The sequence below is a fragment of the Bos javanicus genome, chromosome 6, assembly GCF_032452875.1.
Source record: "Bos javanicus breed banteng chromosome 6, ARS-OSU_banteng_1.0, whole genome shotgun sequence".
Taxonomy (NCBI): domain Eukaryota; kingdom Metazoa; phylum Chordata; class Mammalia; order Artiodactyla; family Bovidae; genus Bos; species Bos javanicus.
The window spans coordinates 65,629,780-65,652,776 of NC_083873.1; the positions used below are offsets into that span (position 1 = coordinate 65,629,780).

Genomic DNA, 22,997 nt, shown 5'->3' on the forward strand with positions numbered 1-22,997 from the left:
ACATGCCACACTAGTCCAATGACCTGCCTATGTCTACAGTAAAACTCTAATTTCAGTCAGAATTAAAAGGCATTCACAAGTATGTCATATCTCTTTTTTTTCTTGCTCCTTTCTTCCCTTCGAAACCTCCTCATTTCTTCTCCTCTACCTGTAATTCTTGCCTTGCACTTTGCTACAGGGCAACTTCTATTTACCTTTAAATCCTGGTCTAAAGGCCATCGGTTCTATGAAGTCTTCTTGAAACCCCTCTAGGCTGAATAAGCCCTTCTTCTCTGGGCTTCTACACTTCTTACAACCCTTCTTTCACACCATCTGGCATGATGCATTGGTTTAATCATTTTTAAAACAAACTTAAGTTCTTTAGTTTTAGATTCACAAAAAATTGAATAGAAAGTATAAAGTCTCCATATAACCTGTGCCTTTACCATCCTGCACCAGCATAGCACATTTGTTAGATTTGTTGCAATGAATCTACAGTCTTTTATCATATATGTCTTTTGCAAATATTTTCTTACAGCCGATGGCTTGTCTTGTCATTCTCTTAAAGAATTATCTTTATATTCTCCTCCAGTAATCTGAAAATCTTCAAGAACAAAGAATGTAATTTTGCATACCCAGTAGCTGACATGAAAATTAAGAAAGAACATTTTTGAGTCAATCTGAAATATAAATAAACATTGGTATTCTCATAAGAAGTTAAAACCAACTGAGAACAAGACCCCAAATCATGAAATCAGATGTACATGACCATAATAGCCCTAATAATTCTAATTTTTCAAACAGATAGTTACACTGAAAAGAGGTATAGAAGCAGAAATGCATGGAGGAGTCCCTTCTATTAATTTCTCTTCTCTGTGCAAGCTGTCAAACAGTGCTCAGTCTCTAGCAATGACATACGTTAACTGAACCCCAAATGCAGGCAACATGGATACAAAAGGGCCTGAGGTCAGTACTTGTGAACTTTCAACTGTTCACTGAGATTTTCCAACTCAAATTATTTTATTCCCAACTTAGAAAACAAGACCCTAAGGTTCTCTTTTATTTCCTACCAGATGGTAAAGTGGTACTCTTCATGACTGTGACAAACAGGGTAAAAACAGAACCAAATGCATTTCCTCTGATGTTTCAAGTATTCATAGCTTTTTTTTTTTTTTTTTCCTGTTAGTCATGACTCTCTTCACCAAAAAGCACTGCAGTTTTAGTCTGAGTGGCGTTCAGAGAGTTGGTTGAAGGTGAAATGGATCAGAGTATGACAGGTGCAGCCTTAATACAATACAAAAGCGCTTGCGCCACAGAGCTTTCAGTCTCTAAGAAGGCACGGAACCAGAGAATAATTCGTGATAATAGGCATCTCCTGTGGGTCATCAACTCATGCCTGCTGCTCTATGACAAATTGGTTTCACTATTCCTATCCTCTCAATGTTAAGTTGAAACTCAAATACTTTGTCTCTAGTGACACTTGGTTGTATCCCTCTGCTGCTTAGTTCATCCTCTGGCTATCACCAGATCTGTGACACTTTTTTCCATCTAGTTTGAATTTTCTTGTACCAATAAGTGTCCATTATTAAGAATTTCATATTAGGAATGCTTTCTGTAGCTTTATGTAGTTACAGTCATTTCATTCTATAATAAAAAAACTGCCACCTTTTCATTCTTTTTTTGTTTTTCCTTGTAAGCATCAGCTAAATCAGAATCAGTTGCTTTCATATCTACCTTTGATCTATTTTTGTTTACAAAACACATGTAAGAGCTGGGAACCTACTGATTAGAGAAATTTTCCATCTTGCTGAACTCCACATGACTTACTTTTACAATAAATTTTGTGTTATCTAAGAGCCTTAAGTCTATTACCCAAAGAACTGAAGCTATAGATTCTCATAACTGTATGAAAGCATAAAAAAGGAAAATTCAAAAATACAATGCTGGTAAAGAGAATGCTTCTCAAAGTAGATGCTTTTTGATGAAAATGGACTACAAAGAGAAGGAAGAAGACAGATTTTTCTAGGTAATAAGAACAAAGTAGAGGTTCTCTCATGCCTGTGGCAATAAAAGAAAAAAATATGTTCTGAATAAATATAAATAGTTACAGGGAGTGAGGTATCCTGTGAGGATGAAAAGGAAAGATGGATTGTCCCATCTATTTTATACAGTAAAGCAGAAGCACAGTGCAGGAAAATGTAACTAACAGTGGTCCTCAATCTAACTGTAATAAGGAGGTATATAAATCTGAAACTTCACTGGTAACAATAACAATTTTAAATACCTACAGCCCATAAAAAGAAGTAAAGCAATAACATAGGAAAGAAATGAACATTTATTGCATATATGCCTGTTTGCCAAATATTATGCCAAAATTTTGCACATCCGCAAAAAGAGTGTGAGATGGTGATTATCTCCATCTTACACACAAGAATAAATGACAGGGCAAGATGTGAAATCAAGTCCTTTGATTTTAAATACTGTGCATTTTCAACTATGCCATGTTTTCTTAAAGTACATTCAATTCTGAGCATTGGAAACAAACATACATACAAAGAAACAAAAGCTAGCCTGGTTACCAGAGATGGGTCTTCAGTTTAAAATGGGTCACTTCAGCTTACTATACATACATGCATACATGCATGCATATATTTCTGCAGTGATTCCTGGTATGACAGGACCTGGGCTAGTGGCACCATCCCTACTCTTACTGTAGCTCTGATAGAGGGAGGTGATGGACAGAGCACTGTCACAAGGGAGGAGACAGTTTAGGGAAGGTCACTGGGTACCCTTAATCCACAGAGGAGAGGTACATTTCACCCCGGGGTTCTAGAAATGGTTTTAGAGGAAAAGATATCTAGGCTTGATCTGAACGATGATTAAGAAACATAAAAAACAAAACTGGTAGGAAAAAAATGTAGACCAAGTACCACAAGCAAAAGCACAGAGAGGTGAAATAATATGGCAGCAAGGCAGTCTGATGAGCTCTGTAACACTAAGTAATAAGTACTAAAACAGCAAATACCATGGATGAGCCTGGAGGGATGAAAAAAGAACAGCAGTGGATACTGAAGACTTTACATGCCTTGCTGTGGCATCTGGACTCACTTCTATAGGTCAGTCTTTCCCACTGTTGAGGAAACAGTGCTCAAACACAAAGCCTTTCTGTAATTTACAAGAATTCTTAATTCTGTGATTTTTCCCTTTATAATAATACAATATAAATAAATACAAGAAAATAATATGAGAACTGGCTGATGTATCAATTTCTAGTACCTGTGTTTATCCTTGTTTTGCATTTCAATTGCACTAGTGTACATTTATCTGTCCTGGGCTAATATGAAAAGAATAGAGGCAGGTTTTATATTTAAATAATGCACTGATTTCAGGGACAGAATAAAGAATTAGATGAACAGTCACACCACAGCTTACCATATAGCACAGGCACTTGAAAATAACGAACACAAGGCCACTGAAAGCAATGCTTTAGTTTCAAGACAATATTAACTGTCTTACTGAGTTATATTGCAAATTTGAATTTTATTTGTTGAATAGTTTGGTTCATTTTTAATTTGAAAATTTGTTTTGGTTTCATAGTTGTGTTAAACGTTAAACATAAAGAAGAATTTGATTTTATGTTTATACATAAATACATGTGATATTACAATCAAATTAAGTAGATATCAGCTGAGATAAAATGATTTCTTTCCTCTTTATAAAGATTCCATATGTAATCCACAATTGAGAAACATTCTACTGATGGGGAGAAACTACCTATTGGTTTAATCAGGAAAATTTTAAGGTGGGGGAAAATCTGGAGGAAAAAGCACTTTACAAATTAGATTAGGTGAAAAAATGGTAAGAAAACAGCAAAAGTGGCAGAAAAGTTAAGAGGTTAGTTAAGTGTTTCTTTCAATGGTTTACTAAAAAGATGATGAGTATCTGAATTAAGTACTGAGGACAGAGAGGAGATAAAATTGAGACATATTAGGGGAAAAAATCATACTGATTTGAAAATAAGTTACTCTAAGTAAATTTGTATTCTATTCACTTTAGCCTTTAGGTTAAGATTATGCCCCAAACTGTCTCAATTTCTGTTAAAACTCAGCAGACATTGACACTGTAGCTTTTAGCTGATCCCATGGAATTAGAATTTGGGTGATCTAGATACAGAATGCAGAAAGGTCAAAGCAGACATAATTGAGGTGTACTAGGAATGACAGGTCTAGATATTTGAGTAGACGAAAGACGAAGAATCCTAAAAGGATTTTACTGTATCGTCCTAAAATTAAAAAAAAAAAAAGAAGAATTTCACCCAGCCTAAGAATAGCCTGACATGGGTCAATAAATGACCTGCTTAACTTTGGTATAAGACTTTCTATCTAATTTCAGGAAGAAAATTGGAAACTGTATCCTACTTCTCAAATGTGCCCAGATAGGCCTATTAAGTATCTCAAAGGGAGATAATGCTCAAGAAGCAATTAATACCAGGGTTTCCCAACTTGGACACTATTGACACTGTGGTCCACGTAATTCTTTGCTGTAGGAGGATGTCTTGTGTGTGGCAGTGTGTTTAGTAGCATCTCTGTCTCTATACACTACATACGAGTAGTACCTCTTTTTCTTTAGCTGTGACACCAAAGTGTATCTCCAGACATTGCCAAATGTCACCTGTGGGGCAAAATCATTCTTGAGAACCACTGTCGTATGCAGTCAAGTGTCTTCCATCACTACTGTCACAATCTTCTAAACAGCACTGTTCTATTCAATAAAGAAGGCTTAAATTTTAAGAAAATACATTTTCTACTATGAGATGCATGTAAGTTGCCCATCACAACTTTTTTCCTGAAATAATCTCAATTTTTCAAAATATTCTGTGCAGTATAATTTAGATGAATCATTTAATCTATCTAGGCATCTGCTTCTTCATCCATAAAATTAAAAAGTGGAACTAATTTGGCTTTTCCCAAACCCGCCTTAGTTATTTGGAATCTTCATCACAAAATGTAGATTCCTGGGCCCCATGTCAAATATATTGTAACAGAGTATCCAGGGAAGAAGCCTGAGAATCTATATTTTTGAAAACAAGTTCTCAGGAGAATCTTGTCATCATACAAGTTTATGGAACACTGAATCAGATCATCTCTAAGGTCCTATTCAGCCCTAACACTCTAGACCTTTCCAAAGAGAAAAACATTTTAGGAAGACCATTTATTCTTTTAGGCCACTGAAAGAGTACAGCAGTAATTGAATTCACCACCACGGTAATTTAGAAAGCAGTACCTGAGTGACCTGAAAGAGTTATACGGAACCTCTGGGAATAGGTTAGTCAACGAAACATTTGGTAGCATTTAAAAACATTAAAAGCACTAGTAACACGGGTGTTCTGCTGTATAACGAATAATATGCTTTCAAAGCTAAGGCTCCTAGACTCCATTACTCAACTGCAACACTTTTATTTCCACCTTTTATTTCTACTCTTCTACTCTTCGTCAACAACTTCAGAACATTGACGCAAAATAAGAAACAGTAAAAAGGTAATCGTCTTGAAATGAAAATGCACCAAATCGGCAGTGTCTTTGTTCATTTATGTATTTCTCAGAAAATTAGGCTGCTCAAGGAGGGATTAAGTGTACACGATGTGGTGTCACCCATCACAATTAAGCCTTCAGCCTTTTTCTAACAGATCTGGGAACCCTGCATGAAGCAGTGCCCCTGATGGAAATGTTGAACAATAGTCTACTTCATATGTAATGATATCGCCTCCTGAGTTACTCAATCGATGGATGGTGCAGCCATTTGTTTAAGGGTGTGGATTATGTCACTTTATTAAGCCTAAAAGTGACACAAATGAATGTCACCTGAACAAACACAAAGGCAGATTACAGTGGTGGATTATTGTGCCAGGAGGGAGAAATGACAGACTGGACAACTTGCCAGCCAATGCCCTCAAATGGCAAATGGTGCTTGAAGAGTGAAGGGATAGAACGTATATATTCTCCCTCAGGTACTTCTCACAGCCAAAGTGAGCAGACTATTTCTATCTTATATAGAATGCTGAAAGGATTCAATTCTATCCATCCTCAGACTAACCATGGTGTTCATTCAGGCAATTCCTTTTATGTAACTGATTACATTAATGTGCTTCTCTCCTGAAGTGCCCATTATATTTTCTTTAGTCACAAAGCACTCTCAACTATCCTCATTTTCTCCCTTTCTGATAGTTACGTATAACAGAACAAAACTGTTACACAGAGGTTGGGGGCTCTTCTCCACGCCATACTACAAGTCAATGGCATGACTGTTTTCTGTTAAACTTTATCTTGTTTTATTAAACTTTAGTGGGTTGCGATTTCCTCCTCCAGGGGATCTTCCCAACCCGGGGATCAAATCTAAGTATGCCACATTGCAGGCAGATTCTTTACTGCTGAGCCACCAGGGAAGCCCTTAAACTCTAGTAGATCCAGCAAAGTTCCATGTTATTTTTACCTTACGATCCATTTCAAACATTGGAAATAAGTGACCTTGTTATTTTAGGCAATGTATTAATGTCAGAAAGGAAGCTGCTGTGCTTACTCCCAAAAGATTTTATATTAAGTGCATTCCAAGGCTTGTAGGTTGTTGTAGAGTCAGGTCCAGCTAAAAGAGTCTATGGATTCAGTAAACTGAAACATCTGGAGAAATGTGTAGCATTTATCCAACTTAATCTTGGAAAGGAAAGAGTGGTTTCTTTTTAAAGAAAAAGAATGTGGTTTTAATAAATTCCAGAAATTTTGAAAATTTTATCTAGAAAATGAGCCATTGAGAGACATTAGGAACATGAGTTATGGGGTCAACATTGCACCTTAGACATTACTCTGGTGTGGGGAAGAGTTTGCAAGGGAATAATGCAAATGCTAATGATGAATGATTAGAACTTGGACAGTTCACCCAATCAAGATCTTAAAACATGCCAGTCCCTTGTTTCTGCAGTCTTCAAATTTCTGTATCCAGTCCTTTGCTCTGCAGCACTAGACCACAGTTCTTTTGGTTGCCATGGCATGTAAAGATGAGCATCCACCTCATGACAATGGAACTCTCAGAACTTGACATAGAAACCGGAATGTGAGAATTTATTTTCTAAACTTTAAAAGAATAATATCCCAATCCAGTGACTGGAATACATAATATATCTTTTAACTTGCCTGACACTGATTTCAGTAGTAAAGTAACCTTCTATCAGCATTTCCCTAAAGATATGCCTATTTCAGTATCTCTGTTTGATGCTAGTGAGTGTTATTTATTTAAACGACTTCAGTGTCATCTAAATTTGGTAAATATGCAGGTAATAAAGTCGAACTCTTTTTTACTGAAGTATTTCCCAAACCTGTATGGTGCTAACGCATACAGTGATTCTCTGAGAGGAACGCCATGTGGAGATTTCCAAACTTAGTTGAGCCAGCACGCTTTCTTCCTCTGGAGCGTATTTCCATATTAGTGTTTTCCAGAACGCACTTTGGGGAACACCAAAGGATGTCTCTGGTTCTCAATGCTGTTACATCACTGTACTCATTTTAAATAGTTTAATAGCTCCAGGAGGCATCTTGCAAACCAAATCACTTCCTTGTAGGGACTTGCAACATATGACTCAGGGAGTATAGAGTGTGTGGTAAGCCTGGGGGTATCTTAACACTCTCAGCAATTAACTCTAGCCTTCACTATGTGAATCTGACTTCTACAGTTTTAATATTTTGTGTGTATGTTTTTCCCTATCTACCTTTTTATTCATTAAACACTCTATGAGCAGAAAGATTGTATGATTCTTAAATGGCCATTAGAGTTGCATCAATGACCCCTCTTTGCATAATGTGAAACTTTCATTTAAATCTTGAAATAAAAGCGTGCAAGGTATTCCTGTCTTTAAGTATTTATTCATATTCACGTAAAAGTAGAGAAAAATTAAAATATTAATATTTAACTTTTAGATATCAACCACATTTTAATTTTGAAAGTGTCTCTACTTTTCATGAAAATTGTTTTCAGCTACTGGTCAAAAATTAGGGCAGTAATGGTCTATTCCAGAAGTTAATTCGGATCAAATCCACATTTAGATTGGAATATTGAGTGCTGCAGAATAATCCTTTCATCCTTGTTTCTGAAAAATCCAGATTTTATTTCCTACTTGGACTATCTCTGTCCTGCTAAACTCTGTTCAAAATATATCTGCAAATAAAACCTTTCAGAATAAGACTTTTGTTATTGCCATCACCTGGGCAACTTATGGAGCATTTGCAGAGAAATATCATTTGATGAGATGAGCACTTCACAGCCCTCAAGTAGTAACTGTGATCACTTTGCAAGTTGTTTTTTACCAGTTCTTTCAGTACAATTTATTTTTTTATTTTTGCTTTCATAAAATTTTGGAAACTTTTAACAAGATGCTGGTATTCTACTCCTTTTTCCTTTCCATTTAGAATTCATTATTTGGAAGTAAGAAAGACTTTGGCCAGAGGGGCTGACTTTAGTAAACTGATTTTTTTTTCCCTTGCAGATGCCTCAGAAGACACAGTAAGACAGGATGCATTTTGCCAAACCTTGGGGCAGGGTGCCTGCTTTAGTGAACTGATATTTCGTTTTAGTTTTTCTTTTAAATCCTTGAGGGAAAGAGGCTAAAGAAGAAAGCAAGTCTGAGGGAGGTTACCCATCCAAGCACATGCAACAGAAATTCAGAACACAGATTCTTGTTTTGAAATCTTAAGGTTTCCAATTAGAATTCTGGTTTCAAAGAGGTTACTTTCACGTTCTTTTTCTTTAATCTAACGGAGTCTAACATTTCACAGACTAAATGGGCATTCTTAAACTAACCTGGCATAATTTAAATTATTTTGAACATTTGTTAACTTGAAAAGTAAGATTAATATGCAAATAGGCCATAATTTGATTATACATATAACTTATGTGGGCTTCCCTTGTGGCTAAGCTAGCAAAGAGTCTGCCTGCAATGCGGGAGACCTGGGTTCGATTCCTGGGTTGAGAAGATCCCCTGGAGAAGGGAAAGATTACCCACTCCAGAATTCTGGCCTGGAGAATTCCATGAACTCTATAGTCCATGGGTCGCAAAGAGTCAGACAGGACTGAGTGACTTTCACTTTCACAATTTATATATAGCTTAGAACCTAGCTGATGAGGATCTGTGGGGCTTCTTATATAGACTATGTATTTTATCACATTCATTGAATCCAAACCATAAGATCTGAAAGACCCAGACATCACTTTAAATTGATAATTAATGCTTATAGTCAGCTTTTGGTGATTGGTCATTCATGACTTAGTACTATAAATAAATGTTGAGGAAAAACATGGGTAGAAATAGGAAGACAGAGTAGAGTAAATACAGAGATTAAACTACTCCTTTCCTGAATTCACATTCTAACTGAGGGAAAATCAAACACATGTATGTATTTTTCTAATATAAGTGAAGTTGCTCAGTCGTGTCTGACTCTTTGTGACCCCATGGACTGCAGCCCACCAGGCTCCTCGGTCCATGAGATTTTCCAGGCATGAATACTGGAGTGGATTGCCATTTCCTTCTCCATGTAATGTAAGCTAGTTACAAAAGAGGCACAAAGATCAAAGTATAGAAACAGGTATGAATCCTTTGCCCTCCCTTAGATCAGGACACTGAATAAGCAATGGGTTACTGTTACCAGAAGAAGGTGGAATGCATACTGAATGGGCAAGGGCAAACCAAAACAACAAACAAACAAAACCAAAACCAAAAAATATCTCCACTATACTGAGAGAAAAAGCTGATCCAAATGCAAGTCCATTGGAAAGGGAGTGGAAACACAGCAATGCAGTCATTAAATGACAGGGATCCATGGACTAGATTCTCTCCAGCTTTTTCCATCTATAACATTTTATTTCTATTATCAAAAGTTTCAAATAAATATGCTGCACTGGCAGAGAGAAATCAGTAAAAGGAGCAATTGAGACTGTGAGGATGGGAGCATGTACACTCTTCTTTCTGCCGCTTATTTACAGAACTGAAAATTTCCATTTCAAGATTTTTGCATAATGAAATGATCCTCTAGAAAATCCTAAATAGTATTATGACTATTCTATGCTTAAATATGATTCAGTTAAGCTCCTATTATGTGACCGCAGCCTGCTACACACTGGAGTTACAAAAATGGATCAGAAAGGTCCATTCTTTCCAAGAACGCTCAGTGGGAAAGACAGATAATGATAAGGTTTCAATATGAAAAGTTCTATAACAGATATGATCAAGATGCTAAGCCACCAAAAAAAAAAGGCATCTATGCCAGCCAAAGAGCTCAGTAAAAGCTTCCTGGAGTAATGGATGAGTGAGCTAAAATTCATAAATAAGCTCAACCAGATGTAAAGGAATGGTGGTGGAAAGCTTTATTGAGGGTTTTTCTCCAACTAGCAAAACTAAAATTTAGTTTTCAAACATTTCCTCTTTAAAGGTGATCTTCAGGTCTGATGATGTACAGATTAAGAGGTCTCCTTTAATGTCAAATTTATAACAACAGCACCGGTAATGGGAGCACATAAACATCATACCGGAATGAAGCTCCTTCTGACTTTTTGCCAATTCTATAATACATTTTCATCTAGACTGAACATCATATTGTAATCATCATAAAAACTTGTTAATGTTTCTGAGAAATAATAGCAGATAAGCCTGAGAGACTTGAGAACAAATACAGGCAATTTATAAGACTGGACAGACACAAAATAATTAGAATTAAGACTGTTAGAATCTAATTGTGTTTTGAATTAATAATATCCAAAGTGAAGCAAGCTCCTGCTTTTACTTCATAGTTCATGATTTTACAGGGTCACCTATAACTTCATAATTTATATTAAAGAGCCAGAAAGAATAACTAAGAAAATCTTGCAATTGATACCAGGATAATAAATGATAGCCATGTTTCATAGGCACTTGCTTCATCCAGGACTGAATTTAAGCTAGATTGTGAAGGTATTCCCTTTAAGTATGCCTAACATCCAAAGTCACACATTAGGTGAGTGCTTACAAATGGTATTTGTCAAAATATGAGGAAAATCCAAAATTACTGATACAACATAAACCCAGCAGCTAGATGATGCTGGGGATTTCCTACATAAAACATTCATTTATTTGACTGTAGAAAACAGTCCCAGAACAACAACAAAATGTGCTATGCTTAGTTGCTGAGTCATGTCCAAGTCTTTCTGATCCCACAGACTATAGCTTGCCAGGCTCCTCTGACCATGGGGATTCTCCAGGCAAAAATACTGGAGTGGGTTGCCACGCCGTCCTCCAGGGGATCTTCCCAACCCAGGGATTGAACCTAGGTCTCCCACATTGCAGGAAGATTATTTACCGTCTGAGTCACCAGGGAAGCCTTAAGCCAAAACAGCGATTTACATTATGTGAACTGTAGATATATGTGAAGGGCTTCCAAGGTGGTGCTGTGGTGTGCTGTGCTTTAGTGGTTCAGTCGTATCCAACTCTTTGTGACCCCATGGGTTGTTAGCCTGCCAGGCTCCTCTATCCATGGAATCCTCCAGGCAAGAATACTGGAGTGGGTAGCCATTCACTTCTCCAGGGGATGTTCCCAACCCAGGGATCAAACCCAGGTCTCCCACATTGCAGGTGGATTCTTTACAGTCTGAGCCAACAGGGAAGCCCACCTGCCAATGCAGGAGACATAAGTGATGTGGGTTCGATCTCTGGGTCAGGAAGATTCCCTGGAGGAGGGCATGGCAACCCACTCCAGTATTCTTGCCTGGAGAGTCCCATGGACAGAGGAGCCTGATGGGCTACAGTCCATAGGGGTGCACAGAGTTGGACATGACTGAAGCAACTTAGCATACATGCATGCACACAATGTAAGAATGTATAGAAGGACACAATTCCATGGAAGAGAGATCTAGTTTCAAACAATTAATGAACCCTGAAAATTTCCTGAGTTTCCAGTTTTTTTCCCTTGCACCCCATCTGGTTTACCCTCATTCAATATAAATAGATATTACAAAGAGCAATAATGGCTCTTCTGTCTCTAAAATGATATAGTAAATCCCTTTTCTTGACTTTTCTGCTACAATAAAATCCAATGATGCACCCCTCTTCTGAATACCTTCTCTTCCATTAGCTTCTATAATATCTCTTAAGTTTTCTATTTCTATGGCTATTTCTTCTTTACAAACTCGTTGTTCTCTAATAGGTCCTTTGTGAAGGAGTACTTCAAGGATATATATGCTTTCTCTCTCGCTAGGTACTCCTAGGCACACTAATAAACATACCATCAATGGGCAATTAGATGACTCCCAAATTATGTCTCCACATATAAGCTATCTTCTTAGATACAGGGCAATACATTAAACTGCCTTCTTAACATCTCTAAGATAATTCTAATTCAAAGATATTATGAAATAATCCAAAATAATTTGATGTCTACAAAATCAACAGGTCTAAGTGTATTTATTCCCTTCCACACTCAAACCTGGTCTTTATTAATGCTTCCTAACGTAGCAAAGATTACTTCCACACACATGGTGGAGTAACTTAAAACTTACAAATGATTCTTGACACCTTCAACTCCCTTGAAACATTTAATACAGCACTGGATTCTTTTACATTTTCATCCTAAAAACATCTCAAATCCATTAATTTTTTTCTATCCAAACTGCCTCTATCATAGCTCAACTTTTCCTCATAAATGGTGAATGATTTCCATAAATGGTGCCTCTGCCATCCCACATTCTCTATCTATTCTCCCAACTGCTCATAAGTGATTTCTTTTTGCTTGAGATTTTTGTGATTTTGTCTCCCCCAGTTTTATTGAGGTATAAATGACATATGGCATTGCATACATTTAAGTTACATAGTGTGACAATTTGATGTATGTGTACTTCGCGAAATGAACTACAACAATGAAGGTTGTTAACACATCCATCACCTCACATAGTTGTCATTGTGTGTGTGAGAGAGGGAGGGAGAGACAGGAAAAGAGAGATGAGGGCATTTAAGATCTACTTTCAAATTTCAGCTTTACAGTACAGAATTGTTAGTATACACAACAAGCTATCAATTAGAGTTTCAAAACTTATAACTGGAAATTTGCATCCTTGAATACACATCTCTCAATTTCCCCCATCCCCTGTGCCTGACAACTACCAATCTACTCTCTGCTGCTATGAGTTCAGTTGTGTTTGTGTGTTTTTTTCCAGTTTCCACTTATAAATAAGATTATGGAGTATTTGTTTTTCTCTCTCTGACTTTTTCATTCAGCATAATGCAGTCTAGGTTAATCCATGTTGGCCCAAATGGCAGAATTTCCCTTTTTGTTATAGCTGAACATATGCCACATTTTACTTACCTATTTGTCAACAGAAGGATTATTTCCACATTTTTGGCTATTGTGAATAATGCTACAATAAACATAGGGGTACAAATCTCTCTTCAAAACACAAATTTTGTTTCCTTTGGATGTATACCCAGAAATGGGATTTACTGGATCATATAATATTTCTATTTTTATTTTTTGAGGAACCTCTATAGTGTTTTCCAGCCCAATTTATATTCCCACCATCAGTGCATTAGTGTTCCCTTTTCTCCATATCTTCCAAGACACTTGGTATCTGCTGCCTTTTTGATAGTAGCCATCCTAACATGGGGCTTCCCTTGTGGCTCAGACGGTAAAGCATCCGCTTACAATGCAGGAGATCTGGGTTCGATCCCTGGGTCAGGAAGATCCCCTGGAGAAGGCAATGGCACCCCACTCCAGTACTCTTGCCTGGAAAATCCCATGGATGGAGGAGCCAGGTGGGCTGCAGTCCATGGGGTCGCTAAGAGTCAGACACGACTGAGCAACTTCACTTTCACTTTTCACTTTCATGCATTGGAGAAGGAAACGGCAACCCACTCCAGTGTTCTTGCCTGGAGAATCCCAGGGACGGGGCAGCCTGGTGGGCTGCCGTCTATGGGGCTGCACAGAGTCGGACATGACTGAAGTGACTTAGCACCAGTACTCTTGCCTGGAAAATACACATTGATGGAAAATCCGATGGATGGAGAATCCTGGTAGGCTACAGTCCATGGGGTCGCAAAGAGTCAGACATGACTGAGTGACTTTGCTCTCATCCTAACATATGTGAGGTGATAATTCATTATGGTTTTGATTTGCATTTTCCTGAGTGGCGACCTTGAACACGTTTTCATGTACCTACTGACCATCTGTACATCTTCTTTGGATAAATGTCTTTTCCGATTCTTTGCCCATTTTTTAACTGGGTTATTTATTTGCTATTGAATTGCATAAATTCTTTATATATCCTGTATATTAATCCCTTATCCTGTATATTACCTCTTATATATATCCCTTAGATATATGGTTCCCAAATATTTTTCTCCCATTCCACAACTAGCCTTTTCATTTTGTTCCTTTTGCTTTACAGAATCTTTTTACTTTGATATAGCTCTATTTTTTTTGTTGTTGTTGTTGCCTGTGGCTTGGTCTCAAAATTTAAAAAATCATTGCCAAGACCAACAACTTGGAGCTTCTTCCATATGCTTTCTTATAGGAGAGTTTCATGATTTCAGGTCTTACATTTAAGTCTGTAATCCATTTCAAGTTAAATTTTACGAGTGATATAAAATCAGGTTCTAGTTTAATTCTTTAGCATGTGAATATACAATTTTCCCAATACCATTTATTGAAGAGATTATCTTTTCCCCAGTGTGTGTTTTTTGTGCTCTTGTTAAAATTATTTGACGATATATGCGTAGGTATATTTCTGGCTTCTCTGCTCAGTTCCCCTGGTCTTATGTGTCTGTTTTTATGCCAGTACATATTGTTTTGATTACTATTTATAATACAGTTTGAAATAAGTGAGTGTGATGCATCCAGTTTTGTTCTTTCTCAAGATTGCTTTTGGTAATTATGGTCCTTATAGTTCCATAAAAATGTTAAGATTATTTTTCTATTTTTTTGAAAAATACTATTGGTATTTGGGAAAATTGCATAGACTATATATATCACTTGGTAGTGTGGACATTTTTATAATATTAAGTTCTTCCAATCCATAAATATGTGATATCTTTCATCTGTGTCTCCCTCAATTTCTTTCATCACTGTCACAGTTTTCAGAGGTCTTTCACTTCTTTAGTTAAATTTATTCCTAGATATTTTATTGTTTTTAATGATATTGTAAATGGAATTGTTTTCTTTTATAGATAGTTCATTATTAATATATAGAAATGTAATTTATTTTTGTATGTTGATTTCATATTCTGCAACTTTACTGAAAAAAAAATTAGGGGGGATTCTACAGAATTTTCTACATGAAGTACCATGTTATCTGAAAATAGAGACAATTTTACTTCTTGGTTTCCAACTTGTGCCTTTAATTTATTTACATTTCCTGTCAGATTGCTTTGGTTAGGACTTCTAATACTATGTTAAATAAAAGTGGCAAAAGAGTGCACCCTTGAATTGTTCCTGATCATGGAGGAAAAACTTTCAGCTTTTCACCTTTGAGTATGATAGTTCTGGGCTTCTCATACATGGTCTCTATTATTTTGAGAAAGTTATGACCAACCTAGATAGCATATTAAAAAGCAGAGACATTACTTTGCCAACAAAGGTCCATCTAGTCAAGGCTATGGTTTTTCCAGTGGTCATGTATGGATATGAGAGTTGGGCTGTGAACAAACCTGAGCGCCAAAGAATTGATGCTTTTGAACTGTGGTGTTGGAGAAGACTCTTGAGAGTCCCTTGGACTGCAAGGAGATCCAACCAGTCCATTCTAAAGGAGATCAGTCCTGGGTGTTCACTGGAAGGACTGATGCTAAAGCTGAAACTGCAATAGTCTGGCCACCACATGTGAAGAATTGACTCATTGGAAAATACTCTGATGCTGGAAGGGATTGGGGGCAGGAGAAGGGGACAACAGAGGACGAGATGGCTGGATGGCATCACCGACTCGAAGGACATGAATTTGAATAAACTCCGGGAGTTGGTGATGGACAGGGAGGCCTGGAGTGCTGCGATTCATGGGGTTGCAGGGAGTTGGACACGACTGAGCGACTGAACTGAACTGATGCTATACTCAAATGTTTTGAGAGTTTTTGTCATAAAATGATTTCAAATTTTGTCAAATGCCTTTTCTGCATCTATTGAGGTGATCATATGATTTTCATCTTTCATTTTGTTAATGTTCTGTATCACATTTTTTTGACTTGTATATGTTGAACCCTCCTTCATAAGCAATCTAAAAGCAGAAACATGACTGTATCACATCCACACTGACAAATCTTTATGAGACTCTCAGATGACTTACTGTTGAAACGTTTAAATAAAAATAGTATAATATATATGTAAATGATTTAACCTCAGTTAATATCCTAGGGGATGTTAGCATTTGAATTTTATTAATCAGAAATGCATGGGCTTCCTAGGTGGCACTAGTGGTAAAGAATCCACCTACCAATACAGGGGACATAAGACACGTGGGTTCGATCCCTGGGTTGCAAAGATTCCCCAGGGGAGGACATGGCAATCTGCTCCAGTATTCCCGCCTGGAAAATCCCATGGACAGTGGAGCCTGGCAGGCTATACAGTCCATAGGGTCACAAAGAGTCAGACACGACAGAAGTGGCTTAGCATGCATGCAGTCAGAAATGCACATTTCAGGAATAATTACATATGCACACAGCACATAACCATAGAAATATATATCAGAGGGCTTATTTAGAATAAAATATATTAGAAATAATTTTTCAATGAAAATATGAGTTAGACAGTGACTGCTGCCATGAAATTAAAAGACACTTGCTCCTAAGAAAAGGTATGACAAACCCAGACAGTGTATTAAAAAGCAGAGACATCACTTTGCCAACAAAGGCCTGCAGAGTCAAAGCTATAGTTTCCCCAGTAGTCATGTACAGATGTGAGACTTGGACCAGAAAGAAGGCTGAGTGCCAAAGAATTAATGCTTTTGAACTGTGCTACTGGAGAAGACTCTTGAGAATCCCTTGGACAGCAAGGAGATCAAACCAGTCAACCTTAAAGGAAACCAACCCTGATTACTCACTGGAAGGACTGATGCTGAAGCTAAAGTTCCAATACTTTGGTCACCTGATGCGAAGAACTTACTCATTGGAAAAGAACCTGATGCTGGGAAAGATGGAGGGCAGGAGGAGAAGGGGGTGATACAAGGTGAGATGGTTGGATGGAATAACCAACTCAATGGACATGAATTTGAGTAAACTCCAGGAGATGGTGAAGGACAAGAAAGCCTGGCATGCTGCAGTCCATGGGGTCTCAAAATGTTAGACACAACTTAACAACTGAACCACAACAACAAGATACATGGTTCACTAGAAATGTTACATTAGGTCTAATAATACTCTTGCACTGATGAAGAACGAAATTTTGGCGCACACAGTAGCCTGATAAACTGGAGATAGTACTTTCATTTTACAGTTCAACTTGTCCTGACTCTATCTACTGTAGGTCTCTATGAAGACCTATAAGACCTTTTAGAACTAACACCCAAAAAGATGTCCTTTTCATTATAGGGGACTGGAATGCAAAAGTAGGAAGTCAAGAAACAGCTGGAGTAACAGGCAAATTTGGCCTTGGAATACGGAGTGAAGCAGGGCAAAGACTAATAGAGTTTTGCCAAGAAAATGCACTGGTCATAACAAACACTCTCTTCCAACAACACAAGAGAAGACTCTATACATGGACATTACCAGATGGTCAACACCAAAATCCGATTAATTATATTCTTTGCAGCCAAAGATGGAAAAGCTCTATACAGTCAGCAAAAACAAGACCAGGAACTGACTGTGGCTCAGACCATGAACTCCTTATTGCCAAATTCAGCCTGAAATTGAAGAAAGTAAGGAAAACCACTAGACCATTCAGGAATGACCTAAATCAAATCCCTTATGATTATACAGTGGAAGTGAGAAATAGATTTAAGAGCCTAGATCTGATAGATAGAGTGCCTGATCTACTATGGAATGAGGTTCGTGACATTGTACAGGAGACAGGGATCAAGACCATTCCCATGGAAAAGAAATGCAAAAAAGCAAAATGGCTGTCTGGGGAGGCCTTACAAATAGCTGTGAAAAGAAGAGAAGTGAAAAGCAAAGGAGAAAAGGAAAGATATAAACATCTGAATGCAGAGTTCCAAAGAATAGCAAGAAGAGATAAGAAAGCCTTCTTCAGTGATCAATGCAAAGAAATAGAGGAAAACAACAGAATGGGAAAGACTAGAGATCTCTTCAAGAAAATCAGAGATACCAAAGGAACATTTCATGCAAAGATGGGCTCGATAAAGGACAGAAATGGTATGGACCTAACAGAAGCAGAAGATATTAAGAAGAGATGGCAAGAATACACAGAAGAACTGTACAAAAAAGATCTTCACGACCCAGATAATCACGATGGTGTGATCACCGACCTAGAGCCAGACATCCTGGAATGTGAAGTCAAGTGGGCCTTAGAAAGCATCACTGCGAACAAAGCTAGTGGAGGTGATGGAATTCCAATTGAGCTCTTTCAAATCCTAAAAGATGATGCTGTGAAAGTGCTGCACTCAATATGCCAGCAAATTTGGAAAACTCAGCAGTGGCCAAAGGACTGGAAAAGGTCAGTTTTCACTCCAATCCCAAAGAAAGGCAATGCCAAAGAATGCTCAAACTACCACACAATTGCACTCATCTCACACGCTAGTAAAATAATGCTCAAAATTCTCCAAGCCAGGCTTCAGCAATATGTGAACCGTGAACTTCTTGATGTTCAAGCTGGTTTTAGAAAAGGCAGAGGAACCAGAGATCAAATTGCCAACATCCACTGGATCATGGAAAAAGCAAGAGAGTTCCAGAAAAGCATCTGTTTCTGCTTTATTGACTATGCCAAAGCCTTTGACTATGTGTATCACAATAAACTGTGGAAAATTCTGAAAGAGATGGAAATACCAGAATACCTGATCTGCCTCTTGAGAAATTTGTATGCAGGTCAGGAAGCAAGAGTTAGAACTGGACATGGAACAACAGACTGGTTCCAAATAGGAAAAGGAGTACATCAAGGCTGTATATCGTCACCTTGTTTATTTAACTTATGTGCAGAGTACATCATGAGAAACGCTGGGCTGGAAGAAGCACAAGCTGGAATCAAGATTGCCGGGAGAAATATCAATAACCTTAGATGTGGAGATGACAGCACCCTTATGGCAGAAGGTGAAGAGGAACTAAAAAGCCTCTTGATGAAAGTGAAACAGGAGAGTGAAAAAGTTGGCTTAAAGCTCAACATTCAGAAAACTAAGATCATGGCATATAGTCCCATCACTTCATGGCAATAGATGGGAAACAGTGGAAACAGTGTCAGACTTTATTTTTCTGGGCTCCAAAATCACTGCAGATGGTGATTGCAGCCATGAAATTAAAAGACGCTTACTCCTTGGAATGAAAGTCTTGACCAACCTAGACAGCATATTAAAAAGCAGAGACATTACGTTGTCCACAAAGGTCTGTCTATTCAAGGCTATGGTTTTTCCAGTGGTCATGCATGGATGTGAGAGTTGGACTATAAAGAAAGCTGAGTGCTGAAGAATTTATTCTTTTGAGCTGTGGTGTTGGAGAAGACTCTTGAGAGTCCCTTGGACTGCAAGGAGATACAACCAGTCCATCCTAAAGGAGATCAGTCCTGGGTGTTCACTGGTAGGACTGATGTTGAAGCTGAAACTCCAATACTTTGGCCACCTGATGCGAACAGCTGACTCATTTGAAAAGACCCTGATGCTGGCAAAGATTGAAGGCAGGAAGAGAAAGGGTCGAAAGAGGATGAGATGGTTGGATGGCATCACCAACTCAATGGGCATGGGTCTGGGTGGACTCCAGGAGTTGGTGATGGACAGGGAGGCCTGGCGTGCTGCAGTTCATGGGGTCGCAAAGAGTAGGACAAAACTGAGCGACTGAACTGAACTGAACTGTAGCTCAGCTCGTAAAGAATCCTCCCACAATGCAAGAGACCTAGGTTCGATCCCTGGGTTGGAACAATCCCCTGGAGAAGGAAAAGACTACTCACTCTAGTATTCTGGCCTGGAGAATTCCATGGACTATGGTCCATGAAGTCACAAAGAGTTGGAAATGACTGAGCGACTTTCACTTTTTTTTTTTTTTTAAGTGACTAGAAACAGCTTTAAAAAGAACACTATGCCAACAGAAGCCAGAGGTCCCTGAAAAATAGCCCTTCCTTCTATTTGCACAACTTGCTTGTCAGCAGAACCAGTAGCAGGGGACCACCTAAATGGTAGCATCTGGAGTGCAATATAGTTCCCTGCAGTTTTCATGCGGCCATGGTACCCATTAAAGATCTGGCACAGCTACCAGAGGCACATTAGAAACGGCCTTTACCAAATACAGTCTCCTCTTCCTTCCACATATAGATTACATTGTGTTCTCCTGGTCCGAAAGGTGGGAGAGAGATGAACTGTTCCTCTTTGCGTTTTCGTATCACTGCTTCTTGCTGAGAAAGTATGAATAGAATTAAGGCTGAGAATGCATTTTTCAGAGACTATTAGTTCCTTTTAGTTTTACGTCTGAAATCAGAATGCTTGGACTCAATATCCCAAGCAGTTTGAAACTCAAAGGTTCATTGCTTTGCCCCAGGGAAATATGGATCTCTGCTGGCCAACATGATGAATTGCTTTCTGTTATGCCCTTCTCAGACCTTTGGAAACATTCGGGATTAAAAATCAAGAGCACCCAGGAGAGATCAGAAATTCTAACTATAGGTCAAAGTTGTTGAGAAGAGTGAAATATAAAAGACCTAAAAATTCCATCATTTATTAAGGCACCTTACTGATACCTTTAATCATGACTGTCATATATTTATCTACTATTTTTTTAGACTATCTTGCTGAGACTGCACATAACCACATGAATAGTATGATCCTGGGTGAAGGATTCAGGAATTTCTAGTCTCAACTCTGCAACTTTAGTAACTATGTGACCTTGGGCAGGTTGTAAACTTTCCTTGCTTAATTTTCCTAATATATAAGTAAGGATAATAATAACTATTGCAGTCTTAGGGGAAATAGTTTATAAAAGGTTTAATCAGCGTAGAAATAGGTGACAATGAAATACAGTGTCCAACACAGAACAAGAAGGCTCTTAGCACTATAGTTATACATTCTAAACTTTATTAATAAGGCCTGCCATCTGATATTTTCCCACTTAATAATAAACTTACTAAAAATAGGTAGTTTTCAACTCATTTTAATTACTCGCACCTACAGAGTATCTTGAATATAAAAGTTCTCAATAAATCCTTGCTGAGTGAATAAATTCTGATAGAGTTAAGTCAGTAAGTGTCCAACTATAGCACCTTAACAGAGATGCCAAGGAAGTGGGGATGTATACATTACAGTTTTCATGCCACCTCAGGAAAATGGAAACATACACATATAGACATATATAACAGCTGGCTTCAGTTTCCTTTTCTATAAAGGTTATAATTTCATGAGCTTAAAAAACATGTCCCATTTCCCCCTTTTTGTGCATATGTGATCCTTTCCATTAAATGGTCTTAGAGTAGACCCAAGGACAGAATCTTATTCTTACCAACAGTGACTCAGGTGGTCTAGTTGGACTTCAAACTGTCTTTGATATATTTTCTAAAGGACTACAACATTTAAATCTTCAAGCACAAAATAAGGTCTTTGATCCTGCTCCTGACCATTTCTACCAGAGTTCATGAACATGATCTTAATTCAACGAAATTTCACACTAACTTAATCAGACTCTATGTGTACCTCAGTAATTATGTCTCCACCCCTGCCAAATCATAGGAACTTAAGAGGCAAGAAATCCAGCCCAAGGCAGGAACGAGGTGTACACTCTATATGATTTCTTAAATGGAAAATCAACCTTTCAATTATATGAACTAAACATGAAGCCATCAGAGAATTCAAATGTCATATACCCATATATGGGTTTATAGATAAAATATATTAATATATGCATATACACATAGAAACAAAATATGTTTTTTTCACTTAAAGAAATGTCAAGGAATAGAATAGCAGTCAGCTATATTATGTGCTTAAGTGGAGTAATCACAATCCAGTACCTCATTTTCATTTGCACAGAAGGTCTTTTTTCTTTCCAACAACGTATGCAGATTGTTTAGGTTTCAGATGTTCAGGATGATTTATTGCCAGCGCCTCCTTAGTGCACTATTTAGAGTACCTGACTCAAGGACACCGAAATTACCTAATGACTCTGTGTCGTGAACTTTAAGTAAGATTGTTTTTTAAAACTTTGGACTATTGAGACCACTACACAAGGCATAGACTTAAACGTCCACAGAAGCTAGAAACATAATGGAAACATGGCAAAGGGTCTAAAGATTTTCATACGAATTAGGCAGAACATTTTTACATTTCAACAAAAATAACGTGGTGGTGGTGGTGGTTTAGTCGACTCTTGCAACCCCATGGACTGAAGCCCGCCAGGCTCCTCTGTCCATGAGATTTCCCAGGCAATAATACTGGAATGGGTTGCCATTTCCTTCTCCAAGGGATCGTCCCTACCCAGGGATCAAACCCGTGTCTCCTGCATTGCAGGTGGATTCTTTACCACTGAACCACGAGGGAAGCCCCCCAATACATGTATTCTCCATTTCCTTGTAACATATGAAATATGTTGATTTTTACACTGATTAGATTTTCCATTCTAGATAGAGATGTGGGCACAGAAAAATATTTCTATACTGTTACAAAGAAAATCCATGGTGTAAGCATGATTCAAATTCAGAACTGACACCCAGTTTTAGTGCTGGGGAAAAATAGGCTATGTTGGAAACCATGGTAAAGTAATGAAATCAAATCCTTTCCACAAATGGAAACTTTATTTCACTGTTGCCTTGTTAGGACTTGAGATGGTTTTCCAGATCTCATTTTTTTAAAGAGAAGCTGAACATCCAGATTATGAATGTGAAATATTCTGACTT

At 37.8% G+C, this 22,997-nt stretch overlaps 1 protein-coding gene across 1 annotated transcript in view; it reads right to left on the bottom strand.

The window, feature by feature from the left end:
- GABRA4 (gamma-aminobutyric acid type A receptor subunit alpha4) overlaps positions 1-22,997 on the bottom strand; it is a 241,910-nt gene that overhangs the window by 667 nt on the left and 218,246 nt on the right. The window lies entirely within an intron of this gene.